The sequence below is a fragment of the Nicotiana tomentosiformis genome, chromosome 6 (assembly GCF_000390325.3).
Source record: "Nicotiana tomentosiformis chromosome 6, ASM39032v3, whole genome shotgun sequence".
In the NCBI taxonomy this organism is placed as follows: Eukaryota; Viridiplantae; Streptophyta; class Magnoliopsida; order Solanales; family Solanaceae; genus Nicotiana; species Nicotiana tomentosiformis.
The window spans coordinates 66,756,826-66,763,478 of NC_090817.1; the positions used below are offsets into that span (position 1 = coordinate 66,756,826).

General features: G+C 37.9%; 1 long non-coding RNA gene across 1 annotated transcript; it reads left to right on the forward strand.

The window, feature by feature from the left end:
• The first annotated feature begins 683 nt into the window (after positions 1 to 683).
• Positions 684 to 5,037, forward strand: LOC117279625 (uncharacterized). Its single transcript, XR_004510036.2, has 2 exons — positions 684 to 1,047; positions 3,927 to 5,037. It is a non-coding gene; the product is annotated as an uncharacterized lncRNA (long non-coding RNA).
• The last annotated feature ends 1,616 nt before the right edge of the window (positions 5,038 to 6,653 follow it).

The window sequence follows — 6,653 nt, forward strand, 5'->3', positions numbered from 1 at the left end:
GCTGGTAGCTTGTGGGTGACACATTTAAATGAATTGGATAAATTCTGATTTTATGCCTATGAAAGTTCGTTACTGTATAAGGAAAAAATAAAATATCTTCATGACAAATACATTTGGAAAAAGAAGTTCAATGTCGAAGATCTAGTGTTATTGTTCAATTCAAGGTTAAAGATATTTTTCGGGAATTAGACCATTTGAAGTGGTGGATGTTACTCTATATGGTAATTTGGATTGAAGAAAACAAATTATCAAATTTTAGAGTCAATGGTCATCCGGTGAAGCATTACTTGGGAAAGGCTGGTGAGGACCAAGAGATTGCGATCCTTTACTTCTTAGATCCTTGAGTAGATATTGTGTCGTCTCACGACATTAAATAAAGTGCTTCTTGGGAGGCAACCAAAGTTTCTTTTATTTCTCTTTTATTTGTTTTCCACTTGTAGTTTTTGTTTTTGTTCGATTTGATGTGTTTTGTGGTTGAATGTGTTAGGTGATTTAGAAGATATTTGAGTTGAAGGGAAAAGTCATGAAGAGCTGCTGGAAAAAAGGTTGGGAAATAAGAAAGTGCAGACCGCACTTTGAAAATTGCGGACCGCAATGACTCATTGCAGGAGGCACTTGTCCTCTGACTGAGTGTAAAAAAGTTACACTCTCTGAACTGTCTAAGTTTTTCAGTTCAGATGGGAGTGCGATGACCATTGCAGCATAATTTTGTTGCAGACCGCACTCTCCGGAGAAGCAAAACATGCAAATTGCAAGTTTCATGAAAATTTTAAGCATCAGTGCGAACAACAGTGCGAGGCACAACTGCAGACCGCAATGACTAACTCAGAGATTAGGTAGATTATTATAGTCAAATTGTGGTCACATAACTTAAACTGTGGACCGCACTTCAGCAAATGCAAAGAAGTTACAGGTAACATAGTGCGGACCATATTGCACTATAACGTAGCCTAACAGCTCTCCAACCATTGTTGAACTCAAAATCACTGATAATCACCACTTCAATTCACAAATTCACCCACTAATGATTCATCCTCAATTTTTATGGTATGTGTTCACTTTTCTTTCTTTTTCTTTATTCTTTTTTTTTCTTGATTTTTTTTTTTCTTGTTTCTACATTAGTTGTGTGCATATGGAGATTTCTGTGGGAATCTATTGAGAATTTACTAAAAGGAGGGAAAGCATAAATTTGTACTTGATAGTTGTGCTCGAGAGATCAAATGTTGGCTTCTATGATGGTTTGCATAATTATCATTGATAAATTTCCTATAGGATTGCATTTTTTTGTTGAGTTTCAATCGGTATAGTTCTTTAGCATTGTCAATGATTAAGGTATTCGTACCTAGAGTTCTTTTCAGATGAAGTTTAGATGCAAACTGCAGACACACTTCTTAATTGAGGACCGCAATATCTGTAGGCTAATATTAAGAACCGCAATATTTGTAGGCTAATCTGTGTACTCTCTGAACCTCCTGAGTGCAAAACCGTGATCGATATGTGTGACCGCAATCAGGTTGGCACTAACAAGGACAATGGGAACTTTATAGAGTTGAAACAACTTGGTTATCCTAGCTTGATGCATTGTGGCTGCAATCCTCCAATTGCGGTCCACAATAGACCCAGTGCGGATTGCAATCCCCAAATATCCCATGTTTCTCCCAACTCTTTTTCCTTCTTTTCCATTACTCTTTTTGCTTTCTTTTTTAGTTTTTAGGTGACTATTTAGCATAGTATGTGAACCATACACTGTGATACTCTTCTTTGCATGCATCTCTATGCTTTTACAAGCAAAATGATTAGATCATGGGCAAAAATGAGGCTTCTAAAGGTCGTGGTGGACCTAGGAACGCTAAAGCCAAAGGTATAAGGCCTTTGACCTCCTGTTGTTAAGGTTGTGCTTGCAAAGAAAAAGAATGCTGGTTGAGGAAGAGGGCAGGCTCAAGATGAGTCAGATTGTTATGTCCCTTCTAGGGAAGATTATGAGGGAAATTTGATGGCTCAATCTGAAGAATACAATGAGGGGTATTCACAACCTTAGGGACAATCTAAGTCCAAATCCGAGCAAGTGACCTCTCAGGCCGCCCAAAGCCCTAGCCATGGTCTTGACACTGCACCAAATTGAGACAACTCACCAGATGAGGATGAAATAGACGATGGAAAAGGTGGTAGCAGAATCAGGGATGCCCAAGACAGGTCAAGTAGAAATGTCCAATGGTAAGATATATTTTAAGCTACAAGGCTTTTATTAACTTCAAGCGAAGTTGGAGAGAGAGAGATCTATCACTTATGAAAAGGCAATCAATACAAAATATTTAGCTCATCACAATTTGGCTTTCTTAGAACAGTTTACCAAAAGGAGGGGTATGGATGCAATTTATTGATCCACTAGTAGATGTACAAGAACACATTGTGCGTGAGTTTTACGCTAACACTAATCATATATTTGAGGGAACCAAAGTCACCAAGGTGAGAAATTTAAAGATGAAGTTTGACTAATAGACACTAAATGACTAACTGGGACTTGATGATGTGGAGCCTACAGAATACTTAGCTAAGCTAGCTGATAAAGATGCAGTGCAACCATGGGTAGCCAAACTCTTTGCACCAGATACTTGTCCACCTTGGGTAGCTGTTGGGGTAAGGATTTACAGAAATACCCTGAGTTTTGAGGCAAGGGGTTGGCAAATATTTATATGTTGTTGACTTGACACTTCCCATAATGATAATTGCATGTCTTTGGAGAAGGCAATATTATTGCTTCTATTATGGCAGGATATCCAATCAATGTAAGTTCTCTTATCTATGCTAATATCTCGCTGGTTGCTCATCAAGAGAATACATCCTTGCCATTTTCATGCACTGTCACTGAATATCTGTTGGATGATAAGGTAGACCTCAGGCTATTAATTAAACCTACAAGGCCCTTTGATATGTATTCTCTGAAAGACACCAAGAACAAGAAAAGCACTCAACCTGAACTTGCTCCAGGCCAGTCTAAAGAGCCAGGAGTGCCTAGTGTAACCTCTGACATGCCCTCCTCATCTATCGCACCAACTGATATTATTATTGATACTGAGAGTGCTGCACCACCACCTTCTTTTGCTCAAGCTGCGAGACCTTCCCCAAGCCCTTCTGTTACAGGCCCACTATCCCTTTGGGGAATTTCTGGGGCTCTGGTCTGAACAATTTGATGCAGAATGAAAATACCAAGTTGGCAGAGTTAACAACCACGATGTCTACACTATCCACTTCCCAGCCTTCTCTCGTTACTTCAAATTAGATACAATAGTTGATCGATAACTAGAAGGTGATTATGAATACACTATTGCATCATGGCTCAGTGATAGAGGATCTAGTTGAGCAAGTAAAGGAGTTAAAGTAAAACCAAGCAACAGATACTTCAATAAATGCATTGAGAGAGGAGGTGAAGAACGCCACTCCCTGAAACCTTTCATTTGATATGTCGATTGATTCTTCTCATCCTCCTTAACTAGTTCAGACCTTTTAGACTCCCCCATCTACTCAAACAGAGCCTCGTGCCAGCATACATGTTGAGGAACAAGAGAAAGATGCTCGAGTGGATCGGTATATGGCTTCTAGCATTGTTGCAGTACTTAGGTATATGTTTGCCATATCTGTTGTTGCCACTAGTGATGATACCATCCGCCTTGATGAGGATGAGCATACGGAGAATGGAAACGATCCAGCAACTATTGGATATTCTTAGGGAGTTTTTTTACCCCTTAGTTATCCTTACTTTTGTTTACAAGCATCGAGAACAATGCTTAATTTTTATTTGGGGGCGGGAGATTTAATTGATGGTTTGTACTTACTTGATGATAACATTTGGTACTTTTGAGTAGCTTATACTTTTGGTAGTAATGTAGTTATGTTTTCTTTTTGAATAATGTTGAATGCAAATAAAGAGTTGGCAGAGTTGAGCAAGTGAAGGAGTTAAAGTAAAATCAAGCAACAGAGGCTTCAGCAAAATGCATTGACAGAGGATGTGAAGAAGGTCAATTCTTGCGACCTTCCGTTTGATATGTTGATTGATTCTTTTCAGCCTCCTCAGCTAGTTCAGACCTCTCAGGTTTCCCTGTCTACTTAGACAGAGTCTCATGCCAGCATACATGTTGTGGATCGAGAGAGAGATGTCAGGTGGATTAGTAAGCTATCTTATAGCACTACTGTAGTACTTAGGGATATGTTTGTCATACATGCTGTTGCCACTGGTGAGGATACCATCCGCCTTGTTGGGGATGATTATACAGAGAATGGAGATGATCCAGTAGCTGCTAGAAATGCTCAGGGAGTTTCTTTACCCCTCATTTTCCCTTACTTTTTTTATAAGCATCGGGGACAATGCTTAGTTTAATTTGGGAGGTGGGAGATTTGATTGACGGTTTGTAATAACTTGATGATAGCATTTGGTACTTTTGAGTAGCTTGATACTTTTGGTAGTTATGTAGTTATGTTTTCTTTTTTAACGATGCTGAATGCAAATACCACGTTGATAGAGTTGAGCAAACGAAGGAGTTAAAATAAAATTAACAGAGGCTTCAGTAAATACATTGAGAGAGTAGGTGAAGAAGGTCACTCCCTACGACCTTCCGTTTGATATGTTGATTGATTCTTCTCAGCCTCCTCAGCTAGTTCAGACCTCTCAGGCTGCCCCCATCTACTCAAACAGAGTCTGGTGCCAACATACATGTTGAGGATCGAGAGAGAGATGCCTAGGTGGATGGATTCTTACACTCCTGCATTACTTAGGGATATGTTTGCCATACCTGTTGCTACCACTGGTGATGATAACATCTGCCTTGCTCAGGATGAGCATACAGAGAATGGAGATGATCCAGCAGCTACTCCTGGAGATGTTTAGGGAGTTTCTTCACCCTCATTTGTCCTTATTTTTTTTATAAGCATCATGGATAATAAATACTTAGTTCTTATTTGAGGGTAGGAGATTTTCATAGTTTGTAATAACTTGATGATGACATTTGGTACTTTTGAGTAACTTGATACTTTTGGTAATTATGTAGTTATGTTTTCTTTTTGAATGATGAATAAGCCTCTGGTTTTGTTTAGAATACGGTTCTTTCTAGGGGGTAGTTTTATTTTGTTGAATCGGGTACTTTTACCATGCTTTGGTAGTATTAGTAATAGTTATCAAAGAATAAAAGCCTTGAATGAGTTCTTTATTTACTAAGTTATTTGTGTTTCAGTACAAATACATTTAACTACATGCATATGATTTAAAACAAGTCCTTGAGTTATTTTGAGGTTCTTTGGTTACTCTTTTGAGTCATCGATTAGTTTGTACAGGCCATAGAGCTCTTGTGAGATGATTGTGATCATTGTGGGTACTCTATCTTTTTTCACGGTTCATTATCATGTGAGGTGAGAAAATTTTTGCTAGAGTTCACTTGTATAAGTTGATAGCCTAGAACTTAGCCTGAATGTACTTCAAAGTGAAATCCTAGGCTATTCTTGGTTTGGAACATGATTTTAGGCCTTCTTCGAAACGTTTGAGCTTTCAATTGCCCACCTTTGTACGTTCTCCATAGTAAACGAATTTTGAGCCGTTAACTTTCTCCTTTGGCAACCTCATTACAAGCCTTTACCTTTTGTTCATATACTCTTTTGATGCCCCAACTTTCCTAAGCACACGAAGTTACAACTCAGGCCTAAAGCCTAAGTTTAAGAGAGGAGACAGGAAGATTATTATGTGGAAGCGCCTTGAAAAAGAAAGAAACAAGGAAACAAACAATAGTAATTTTTTTTTTTTAAAAAAGAAATAATAAGAAGACTAGGAGATTCCTTTCCAAGATGAAGGATCAAAGATGAAAGAATTATAGATCAAAGAAGAGTTTGGGTGAAATTGATGACAAAGAGTTATGTCAAGTCTCTCTTACTTTAAGTAAAGGTGATTTCCAAGAAAGTCATTTCATCATGCCGTGTTGATAATACAGAAAGAGGGTCAAGAAGTTCTTTTGACAAAGAAAGGAAGTGCTTTCAACCGTGGATTAAGTGAAGTGATTAGGAAAGGTGTAGTCACTTTTACATCCCATAACTGTATCCCACCCCAAACCAAAAGGCTTCATTACAATACGAACAAAGTCTTAATTAATTTTGAACTAAGTGAGATTATATTAGTAGAGTCATACACGAGGGACAAGTTTATGGTACTTGAAACTTAACTCGTGAACATTTCTTGCTAGAGAAGAGTGGATTCTTTGTGTGCATGAGAAGTTTGTTTTTGTGTGCTATAAATTTGTGATGAGAAACTAGATTTTTTGAAGTGAGCAATGCAAATGAAAAGTAGAAGAAGAAGAGTCTTAGACTTACTATGGAATACATCGATGAGCAAGAGATCATAATAAATGAAGCTAATCCTTGAGGTTCAAATGTCACACTTGGATTGCATAGTTGAAATTGAATCTTTGAATTTGAAAGCCTTCGTTAAGAATCCATGTGTATTATGGATAATATTTGGTAACAACTGAGTCATAAATGATTTACGCTTGACTATTTGTTTGGACTGAGGGTTATAGGAGAGCTGGTATTAATTTATTTTTCTTGAGAACTAGCAATGACTTAAGTTTGGGGCAGTTAATAAGTGATATTTTAGCCACTTGGTACTACATTAGATT